General features: G+C 38.4%; 1 protein-coding gene and 1 pseudogene across 2 annotated transcripts in view; one reads left to right on the top strand and one right to left on the bottom strand.

Moving 5' to 3' along the window:
• The window catches only part of LOC106567861 (uracil phosphoribosyltransferase homolog), a 103,327-nt pseudogene that overhangs the window by 32,573 nt on the left and 58,511 nt on the right, over positions 1 to 12,243 (bottom strand). The gene's annotated exons all lie outside the window — the stretch shown is intronic.
• The window catches only part of LOC106567860 (neurite extension and migration factor), an 81,311-nt gene continuing 78,415 nt past the window's right edge, over positions 9,348 to 12,243 (top strand). Inside the window, exon 1 of the mRNA XM_014137688.3 lies at positions 9,348 to 9,775. The gene's annotated coding sequence lies outside the window, so the exon portion shown is untranslated. The remainder of the gene's footprint in view (positions 9,776 to 12,243) is intronic.

A 12,243-nucleotide genomic window follows, 5' to 3' on the forward strand; every position in this document is an offset into this window, starting at 1 on the left:
AATTTCCATGTGGATGGGGATATTGGAAATTTAATCAAAGTTTAGTGGAGGACAACTTATTTTTGAACTAAAAAGAAACAATTTATAACTGAATTTTTCCAGTATAATATAAGTTCAGCAAATCCCCTTATTGTTTGGGATACGTTTAAATGGTCATTCAATTCAATATTCATCAATAATGAAAAAGCAGCTTCTGGCTAAAGAGACAAGACTAACAAGGGAAATACATTAACTAATAGATAGCAATAAAAACGATACTACAGAGATACAAAATAAGTTAGAGTAAAAACAAAAAGAACTTGAGGAACTTATTCAAGAACGATCTAATGTAATCTATTACAAAAATAAAGCAAACTGGATGGAATATGGAGAAAAATGCACAAAATTCTTCCTGAATCTCCAATACAAGAATGCTAACAAAAATAATTTGCAGAAACTTGTTACTGAAGACGGAGTCATCTATGATTCTCCAAATTATATTTTAAAAGAGGAAGCTAAATATTGTAGGCAGATGTTGTCTTTTTTAGGCTATTAAATCCTTTCAGTCTGGAAAACCCCCAGGGCTTGATGGCATACCGGTAGAGGTATATCAATCCTTTTTTATATACTAAAAGATCCATTGTTAGATTGTTTCATCTACTCCTATAGAAATTGTAGTCTGTCAGGTACTCAGCAGGAGGTCTGATTTCTCTATTATTAACACAAGACCCAGATGGCAAATATAAAGATCCAGTCTATCTAAAAAACTGGCGCACCTTACACTTCAATGTTGTGATGCAAAAATACTAGTGAAATGCATAGCACTCAAAATTAAAAGGGTTTTACCAGGTATTGTTCATCCTGATCAGACAGGTTTTTTTACATGGACGATACCTTGGAGATATATACAACAACTACTAGACATAATAGAACATCATGAAACATCTAAGAAGCCAGGCCTGGTATTTATAGTGGATTTTGAAAAGACATTTGATAAAGTAAGACTAGATTTTATTTATAAATGCCTGGATTTTTTCAATTTCGATGATTCTCTTATAAAATGGTTAAAAATAATGTATAGGTGTAAAGTAGTAAATAGCGGCTACTTCTCAGATAGTTTTGAATTGTCAAGAGGAGTTATACAAGGGTGTCCGCTGTCACCAAATCTATTCATTATGGCCATCGAAATGCTAGCTATTAAAATCAGATCCAATAACAACATTAGAGGATTAGAAATCCAAGGCGTAAAAACAAAGGTGTCCATGTATGCCAATGACTCAAGTTTTATATTAAGCCCGCAAGCTAGATCCCTGCAATGTCTCATTGAAGATCTAGATAACTTTTCTGTACTCTCTGGACTAAAATCTAATTATGATAAGTGTACAATATTACGTATTGGATCATTAAATTTTTTTTACATTACCCTGCAGTTTACCTATAAAATGGGCTGATGGTGAAGTAGACATACTTGGTATTCATATCACAAAATATATAAATAAGCTCTCCGCAGTGAATTTCAGTAGAAAACGTAAAAATAGACAAGATCCTGCAGCCATGGAGAGGTAAATACCTGTAGTCATATCTCAGTTCACTCACTTACTTATGGTGCTGCCTACTCCTGATGATTCGTTTTTCAAATCATATGAGCAAAAAATATTTCACTTTATCTGGGACGTTAAACCAGACGAAATAAAGTGTGCCTATCTATATAATGAATATGAAATGGGTGGGTTGAGATTATTAAATATAAAAGCACTAAACCTCTCTTTTAAAGCTTCACCTATTCAAAGGTTTTACTATAACCCTAAATGGTTCTCAAGTAGACCACTAAGAAAAGCTCATCCATTGTTTAAAAATGTCCTTTTTGCCTTTGTGCAGATTGCCATGTCTCATTTTCGATTAATTGAAAATGATACTTTTTTCAGAGTATCTCTCTTTTCTAACAAGCATTGCAGAGCTGGCTACAATTTAAATTTCATCCCTCTGAAAAGATAGAACAAATATTACAACAAATATTATGGCTAAACTCAAATGTGCTGGTTCATAAAATACCTGTATTTATGGGAAAGATGTTTGAAAAGGGTATTTTGTTCTTAAATTATATTGTAAATTGGAATCATAGTGTTATGTCCTTCATGGAGTTATCAGAATTGTACGGGAAAGTCTGTTCAATCCAAGAGTACCACCAATTGATTACAGCATTACCCCAAAAATGGAGGAGGCAGGTGGCAGCGGGAGGAGGTAGGGAACTGGTCTGTCTGCCCAATTTAAAGGATCAAAACTGGTGGAGGAATAAAAATAGCATAAATAGGAAAGTATTCCAGTTTCATTTGAGGACCAGGATGTTGACAACTGTGCCATACAGATTGAAAAATAGTTGGGAAGAGACTTTTGATGTACTGATTCGAAGGTACAGGGTGTATGAGTTGATATATAAAACAACGCAAGATTCAAGGCTATGTGCTTTTCAGCTAAAATTATTATATCGAATTCTTGCCACTAACAAAATGTTGAATATTTGGGGCATAAAATCATCAAAGCTCTGCAGATTTTGTTATGAGGACACAGAATTAATAGACCATTTATTTTGGTATTGCCCTCAGGTAGCCTGTTTCTGGTCTCAGGTTCAGGAATGGCTGAAAATGCATAGCATTGATCTAAAATTGACCCTAGAAATAGTACTGTTAGGAGATCTGGAGAGACTGGGTCAGTCAATTACTAATATACTAATATTCTTAGTAAAATGATTTATCTTCAACTCGCAATCTTTGGATTATATTCGATTAGATAGATTGAAATTGTTCGTTAAACATCACAGCAGAGTTGAAAGATATATGTTGCTTAGAAATCCGAAGAGGGTGGCCAGCAGAGATAATGTAAATGTGAAATGTAAATGTAGATAGGTGGGATGGGCTGAGGGAAGCTGAGGGTTGGGATGGGGAATTGGAGACAAGTGGGAGTGGAGTTGCTGTGCGGGAGATAGAATGATGGTCAAAGATAAAAGTAAAAAATAAAACATAATAAAAAGTATGTTTGAATGACACTGAGGGGCAGTGTTTTTACAGCTAATGCCAGTTTGCCTGAGGCTGATGCCGTGCAGGTGTTTGTACAATAAATGCATACAAGAACACACACATACATGTAATAGTGCCAGACATGCACACAAACATATATAGTTGGCATTGGTGTTACATGTACGATCCTTTGTTTTTTTTGTTTTCTGTTTTCTGTTGTTTGCTGTTTTCTTCTGTCTTTTTCTTTTTCTCTCTTTAGTTCAAAATATATATATATATATATATATATATATATATATATATATATATATATATATATATATATAAAAAAAGATATATATAAAAAGATAAAAAGATCATGGAGGGTTCAGGTTCATGTCTTTTGGCCTGGTGGGACATCTGTCAACGTGCCCTTGAGCAGGACATTGACCCTGGATGCTTCTGTGTGTTGCTCTAAATGGGAGTCTGTTGGATGAATGGTGTGGTGTAGTTGTTGAGCGGCTTCACTGCAAGTATATTGTATGTTTTGGATATTCAATAAAACATTTAAAATATATATATATATATATATATATATATATATATAAATAAATACAAATATAAATTAAAAAAACGTTTACAATGCAGGTGCACAGGTCGAGAGACAAATTTGAGTAATCAAGGTGACAGACAGTAACACATTCAATACCTCCTTGCACACTCTTGCCTGCATCTACAGTTGAAGTTGGATGTTTACATACACCTCAGCCAAATACATTTAAACTCAGTTTTTCACAATTCCTGACATTTAATCCTAGTAAAAATTCCCTGTCTTAGGTCAGTTAGGATCACCACTTCATTTTAAGAATGTGAAATGTCAGATTGATAGTAGAGAGAATGATTTATTTCAGCTTTTATTTCTTTCATCACATTCCCAGCGGATCAGAAGTTTACATAAACTCCATTAGTATTTGGTAGCTTTGCCTTAAAATTGTTTAACTTGGATCAAACTTTTCGGGTAGCCTTCCACAAGCTTCCCACAATAAGTTGGGTGAATTTTGGCCCATTCCTCCTGACATAGCTGGTGTAACTGAATCAGGTTTGTAGGCCTCCTTGCTCGCACACGCTTTTTCAGTTCAGCCAAATGCATTTTCTATGGGATTGAGGTCAGGGATTTGTGATGTCCACTCCAATACCTTGACTTTGTTGTCCTTAAGCCATTTTGCCACACAGACTTGTGGAGGTCTACGATTTTTTCTGAGGTCTTGTCTGGTTTCGTTTGATTTTCCAATCATGTCAAGCAAAGAGGCACTGAGTTTGAAGGTAGGCCTTGAAATACATCCACAGGTACACCTACAATTGACTCAAATGATGTCAATTAGCCTATCAGAAGCTTCTGAAGCCATGACATCATTTTCTGGAATTTTCCAAGCTGTTTAAAGGCACAGTCAACTTAGTGTATGTAAACTTCTGACCCACTGGAATTGTGATACAGTGAATTATAAGTGAAATAATCTGTCTGTGAACAATTGTTGGAAAAATGTATTGTGTCATGCACAAAGTAGATGTCCTAACCGACTTGCCAAAACTATAGTTTGTTAACAAGAAATTTGTGGAGTGGTTGAAAAACGGGATTTAATGACTCCAACCTAAGTGTATGTAAACTTCCGACTTCAACTGTAGCTGATCAGGGGTGTAATCATTACAGTTGCAAATGAGAGTTTCTATTGGACAAATTCAGATATGTTTATTCCTGTTTCTTTCCATTTGCTTCCGTTTAAGAAAAGTTTTTCAACAGAATAGGCGGAATGAATACACCACTGATCACACGTAAACACGGTTCACTTTCATAGCAGCCATTTACAAACAGCATGAACGTTTTTCTTGTTGTATAGTTCCTTCTCGCATCTACGTGCTCTCTTCTCACCTTTTCCCTTAGCTTGTGGAATTCAGTGCACAACACATCAGCTGTCAGTGACCAGGCGAAAAAAAAAACAATTTCCAAGCCAAACCTTCATATCATAACCGCTAACCGCTAAACACAGCCTACATCGTTGTCACCATATTAGCTAACATTAGTAACGTCATAGTCGACATAGCTACTAGAACTAACGCCTTAGTAAACCCGCTACACTCATGCAGTACTGTGTACAATCAGCAAGCAGTTTAGCAGTTACACCGGCGGGCCCCGGTGGCAATAAATAAAACCAAAAGCTTACCTTGACTTGGAAGAGTTCCAGTGTTGGATAGCCATAGCCAGCTAGCAACATAGCATCCATCTCTGAGCCAGATGTTTGAGTAGGCTAAAGTAGCTAGCTGCATTTGCTAGCTAAGTCAAAGTGAAAATAAGAAAATACAACTAAATATAGCTATCTCTCTCTCTTCCTCTCTCTCTTGCTTATCCTTCATTTTTAAAGAAGTTATTTTGCTTTAAAGCTGTTCTTCAACTATTGTATTTCTCTCTTTGCTAGCTAGCTGTAGCTTATGCTTTCAGTACTAAATACATTTTCTTTGATTGGGTGGACAACATGTCATTTCATGCTGCAAGAGCCCTGATAGGTTGGAGAACGTCATCCGGAAGTTGTCATAATTACTGTGTAAGTCTATTGGAAGGGGGTGAGAACCATGAGCCTCCTAGGTTTTGTATTGAAGTCAATGTACCCAGAGGAGGGTGGAAACTAGCTTTCCTCCGGCTACACCCTGGTGCTACCCTACAGTGCTGTTGAGGCTACTGTAGACCTTCATTGCTAAACATTGTGTTTTAATCAATTATTTGGTGACGTGAATATATTTAGTATAGTTTTATTTAAAATTCACTGAAGAGCATGGTCCTCCCCTTCATTTTTTACATTTTTACATTTTAGTCATTTTAGCAGACGCTCTTATCCAGAGCGACTTACAGTAGTGAATGCATACATTTCATTTCATGCATTTTTTATAATTTAAAAAAATATATATATATATATCTATATATTTTTTTAAATAAGGTTAATGAAATCAATAACTTGCTAACGTCAGATAACATTCATATACAGTGCCTTCAGAAAGTATTCACAACCCTTGACTTTTTCCACATTTTAAAATGGATGAATTTAAAATGGATTCAATTTAGATTTTGTCACTGGCCTACACACAATACCCCATAATGTCAAAGTGGAATTATGTTTTTAGAAATGTTTTCTAATTAATTAAAAATGAAAAGCTGAAATGTCTTGAGTCAATAAGTATTCAACACCTTTCTTATGGCAAGCCTAAATGCACTGTACACAAATATGAATGCCACATGTAACAATTTCTAAGATTTGAATGACTTACAGTTCATATACACAACCGGTGAAAAGTTTTAGAACACCTACTCATTCAAGGGTTTTTCTTTATTTTTACTATTTTCTACATTGTAGAATAATAGTGAAGACATCAAAACTACAATATAACACATATGGAATCATGTAGTAACCAAAAAAGTGTTAAAGAAATCAAAATATATTTTATATTTGAGATTCTTCAAATAGCCACCCTTTGCCTTGATGACAGCTTTGCGCACTTTAGGCAGTTCAAACCGGGATTCATCCATGAAGAGTACATTTCTCCAGCGTGCCAGTGACCATCGAAGGTGAGCATTTGCCCACTGAAGTCGGTTACAACTGCAGTCAGGTCAAGACCCTGGTGAGGACGACGAGCACGCAGATGAGCTTCCCTGAGACTGTTTCTGACAGTTTGTGCAGAAATTCTTTGGTGGCTGGTCTCAGACGATTTCGCAGGTGAAGAAGTGGGATATGGAGGTCCTGGGCTGGCATGGTTACACGTGGTCTGCGGTTGTGAGGCCGGTTGGATGCACTACCATATTCTCTAAAACGACATTGCTTATGGTAGAGAAATTGGTAGAGAAATTAACATTCAGTTCTCTGGCAACAGCTCTGGTGGACATTCCTGCAGTCACCATGCCAATTGCACGCTCCCGCAAAACTTGAGACATCTGTGGCATTTTGTTGTGTGACAAAACTGCACATTTTAGACTGGCCTTTTATTGTCCCCAGCACAAGGTGCACCTGTGTAATGATCATGCATATCAAGAAGCTGATTAAACAGCCACACCTGTCAGGTGGATGGATTATCTTTGCAAATGAGAAATGCTCACTAACGGATGTAAACAAATTTGTGCACAACATTTTACAGAAATAAGCTTTTTGTGCATATGGAAAATTATTTATTTCAGCTAATAACACATGGGACCAACACTTTGCATGTTGCATTTATATTTATGTTCAGTATAAGATCAGGAGTAAAAATGTGCTTGTCACGACTTCTGCCGAAGTCGATGCCCCTCCTTGTTCGGGTGGTGCTCGGCGGTCGACGTCACCGGTCTTCTAGCCATCATTGATCCATTTTTCATTTTCCATTGGTTTTGTTTTGTCTTCCTACACACCTGGTTCCTATCCCATTAATTACATGCTGTGTATTTAACCCTCTGTTTGCCCTCATGTCCTTGTCGGAGATTGTTTGTGGTTATGTGTTTGTGAATTTTGTATAGGTGTGCGATGGGTATGTTTACCCATGTTTATTTTTTATGTACTTGGAGTTTGTTTTATAATAATTAAACTACTCCAGTTACACCAAGTTGGTTTCTCCTGCGCCTGACTTCCCTGCCACCTACACATGACAATGACAGTGCTTAAAAAGTCACATAATAAGTTGCAAGTTACCTCATCTCTGGACCCCACACATACAATTATCTGTAAGGTACCTCAGTCGAGTAGTAAATTTCAAACACAAATTCAACCACAAAGACCAGGGAGGTTTTCTAATGCCTCGCAAAGAAGGGCACCTATTTGTAGATGGGTAAAAATAAAAAAAGCAGACATTGAATATCCTTTTGAGCATGATGTTATTAGTTACACTTTGGATGGTGTATCAATACACCCAGTGACTACAAAGATACAGGTGTCCTTCCTTACTCAGTTGCCGGAGAGGAAGGAAACCGCTCAGGGATTTCACAATGAGGCCAATGGTGACTTTAAAACAGTTACAGAGTTTAATGACCGTGATAGGAGAAAACTGAGGATGGATCAACAACATTGTAGTTACTCTACAATACTAACGTAAATTACAGAGTGAAAACAAGGAAGCCTGTACAGAATGAAAATATTCCAAAACATACATCCTGTTTGCAATAAGTCACTAAAGTAAAACTGCAAAAAATGTAGCAAAAAAATTAACTTTATGTCCTGAATACAAATGTTGTGTTTGGGGCAAATCCAACACAACACATCACTGTTGCGGTATATGTTCAGAGCCATATCCCTGTAATACTTAGAGATGATCTCATGTCAAGTGTTGAAGTGTTGTAGTTGCAAGTTTACCTGCCTCATCTAAAGCCTATGATTTTAGAGTGTTTTATATAGGCCACCAAGTGCTAACAGTCAGTATCTAGATAATGTGTGTAAAATGCTTGATTGTGTGTGTGATGCTAAGAGTGTGTGATGTTAAGAGGTCTATTTTTTGGGTGACCTGAACATTGACTGGTTAGCAACTAACTGTCCTAACTGTCCTCTCATGTCGCAAGGATCTGTACACAATTCCTGGAAGCTGAGAATGGCACAGTTCTTTCATGGCCTGCATGCTCACCAGACATGTCACCCATTGAGCATTTTGGGATGCTCTGGATCAACATGTACGACAGCGTGTTCCAGTTCCCACCAATATCCAGCAACTTTGCAAAGTCATTGAAGAGGAGTGGGACAACATTCCACAGGCCACAATCAACAGCCTGATCAACTCTTTGCGAACGACATGTCACGTTGCATGAGGCAAGTTGTGGTCACACCAGAAACTGACTGGTTTTCTGATCCACGCCCCTACCTTTTTTTAAGGTATCTGTGACCAGCAGATGCATATACATTTACATTTTAGTCATTTAGCAGACGCTCTTATCCAGAGCGACTTACAGTAGTGAATGCATACATTTCATTTAAAAAAAAATCTGTGCTTTTTCTGTGCATATCTGTATTCCAGTCATGTGAAATACATAGAGTAGGGCCTAATGAATGTATTTAAATTGACTGATTTCCTTATATGAACTTTTACTCAGTAAAATATTTGAAATTGTTGCATGTTGTTTTTATATTTTTGTTCAGTATATAATCCATCCAATTTATAAAGCCCCAAAACTAGACTCCGGGTTTAGCTAAATATAAATTGTAAGAGGAGAGAGCTCTGCTTGTCAATTAAAGTGTCAACTCGAGTGATGGCATTGTAATAGCTAATTTCCTTGAGAACCAAACTGCACCTGTTAATAAACTGGGCATGGAGAAGCGCGGTCCCGAGTGAAATCTGTGGGCGCGCTCTTTATGGCACGTCGCAAAAGAGGGGGAGCAAACTGTCACGAGCCTACCGTCGTTGTCAGGGACGGGGTGCATCTGTGGAAAAAAAGATAGGACATAACAATAGCATCATCCAGTTTCGGTGTACATTGATCCAGGGTGCGTCATAGGAAACGAACACGAACATGGCGCTCCTTTATATAACATAATGTACACGACACATGGAATGGCCAATATATTTTTTTGTTTGCTGGACTACGAAGAAGAGTGTACAATAAAATGGAGTGGTAGGGGGGCAAAGGCGCGCTGTCTCCATCACAGGGAGGCGCGTCCACCTGCTGATACAGGGAGTCCGGGCTTGGGAAAAACATGGTGAGGTTGCACTCGCTGCATTGAGGAGAAGATACAGTTTCCATCTGTCAAATAAATAACTGTAAATGGAATGATGGCGACGGGAAAAGCGCAGCCCGTGTGAAAAGAGAGGTAAGTTAAATGTTGTACAATGACGAATATGGTTCTCAGTTCAGGGCAACACTCTTGCATAAAGAATATGCAACGTAAAATAGCCTACAATTTCTTCGGCTGCATTCGAGAGAAAAGGGGGGAGGGTATTTTATGTATCACGTTAAATCAACATTCATCTGTTGTGTTTGTATATTTAAGAATGTATTTAATTGAATACAGTTACTTCACTTTTAAACTGTGCAGAAAAGCAATTGTCATAAAATGCTTCGAAAGACAACATTCCTTATTTAGAAAAAAGTGATACCCTACATTGGAGCATTAGAGGTACCAGCAAACTGCACCCCATATCCCATCCCCCAAAATACACAGACACACAACACACAGGCAATATGAGAATTGTCAGTCCAGATCCTGGACAACCTTTGCAGTATTTGGCAGTGCTTAGTTCAATAAACAAGGTGCTTAAACTTGAACATTTCACTGAATAATGTGCTCCCCTTGGCATGAAATCGACCATTGCTCTGTGCTCCCAGATTCATTTATTTTCAGCATGGAGTTTCCAGCTTTTCTTCTTTCCCTGTGGTTAGATGCTGTGTTCAATTTCCGTTCATATTTGTATGTGACATAAGGTCAGACCTGTCGAACTCGCATAAATACATTCTTAGTGTTTACAAAAAGGACAAGCAAATAAAAATTGTCTCAACATTATTGTTATTACAGTATTATTATCATTGTAAAATGTAATCTCTATCCTACTTCTCACATGGATGGCAATAACATATATGGAGCTCTCTGCCAAATTGCAGGGATAGCTCAACTAAATGATTCACCCTCTTTCCAGAATAATGCCTGGATAAAGCTATCCTTCACAGGTGGTTGTCCCTAAGAGGCAGAGTTTAACTCAACAACATTCCTTTGTGAAAGGGCTGGGGAATTGTTTATCAGGCTTAATTATGCATAAGTGTTCATTTGAAATTGAAGGTCATTTTTTTGGTTTCATGTTTTTGAAAATACAGTAGATAAGAGGACGAAATACACCCTCTTAATTTAGCCCAGAGTGTCCCCAATAATAGGCACTGAATATCCTTTAATTTGATCAGGTCTGTATATCAACTCAAGCAGGGTTCCTGCTAAGAGCTACCCATCCCAGTGCCAGACCTAGTACTTTTCCTTTACTGTCCCAAGGTGTTGTTTGGTTGCCCAGCCCCAGGTCGCTCCATTGATGTTATAAGGCACTAAAGTAGTTTTGAAGAAATATGCAGTTTTATTCCCATCCCATTATGTTTGAAAGTGAATAGGATTAGGCATGTTCAGGGTGAGACAACAACAATCCACTTAATGTAGTCCTCTGTGCCTCCGTTCTATGGGTTTTGTCTTCCATACTTCAGCAGCCCAAGGTTCTCAGAGAGAACTAGAGAGAGAGCAGGTCCTTGAAGGCTGGGCTGCACACAGCACTGCATTGTGTTTATCTGAAAGTAGTGCCAGAGGGGGAGGAGCGAGGCTGCCTGGGAGGTTGGGTGAAAGGTTGTACCAATACCTGGGCAGACGTCTCACTGATTAACACATTTCAGTCTTCTATATAGGAGCCGGTATGTATGGTATCAACCGGTATTTCCCACCAGTTAAAATGACCATACAGAACATGAAAAGACAAGTTTTCATACGATTTAACCTGTTGAATAGTGGGCAAATGTTATTGTGCCTGGTTGTCAGTCATTCATTAATTCACTCAGAGATAACCCCCTCCCTGCCTCAGTACTGCATTGTTGCGGTGACTGTGGCGCTGCTCGGCATCGGAGGGAGTTGAGGTAGCATGCTGTAATTAACAGAAAGATAACGACCCTGTGAGATGGGTGGCTCAGCCCTTTTTGATTACTTTCATGACTGCAGGGAAAGAGTCTGAACTGAGCTTCATTGTCACGCCCTAACCGTAGAGAGCCCTTGGTTCTTTATGGTGTAGTAGGTCACGGCGTGACTAAGGGGTGATCTAGTATGTCTATTTCTATGTTGGTGCTAATATGGTTCCCAATTAGAGGCAGCTGTTTATCGTTGCCTCTGATTGGGGATCATATTTAGGTAGTTATTTCCCCACCTGTGTTTTGTGGGATATTGATTGATTGTTAGTGTGTTTGGGCACTACATCCTCACGGTATTTGTAAGTTTTGTTATTTTGTTTTGTTAGTTTCAGTTAAATAAATATGTGGAACTATACTCATGCTGCGCCTTGGTCCGCTCATTTCCAAGAACGTGACAGAATATCCCACCAAACCAGGACCAAGCAGCGTGTGTGTTCACCAGGTAAAGGAGTTTTGGACATGGGAAGAAGTGATGGGTGAATGCGAAACCCTTCCTTGGTGGCAGACGGAAGGTAATAATGGAGGACAGCGACGACGCCAGGGTTCGCAGCCACAGAAGCTTTTTTGGGGGCTGGGAGGGGCACAAGGGGTGGCCGGTCGAGCCGAGGAGAGTGCCAGAGCCTGAATGGC

Source organism: Salmo salar, chromosome 13 (assembly GCF_965601325.2).
Source record: "Salmo salar chromosome 13, fSalSal1, whole genome shotgun sequence".
NCBI lineage: Eukaryota > Metazoa > Chordata > Actinopteri > Salmoniformes > Salmonidae > Salmo > Salmo salar.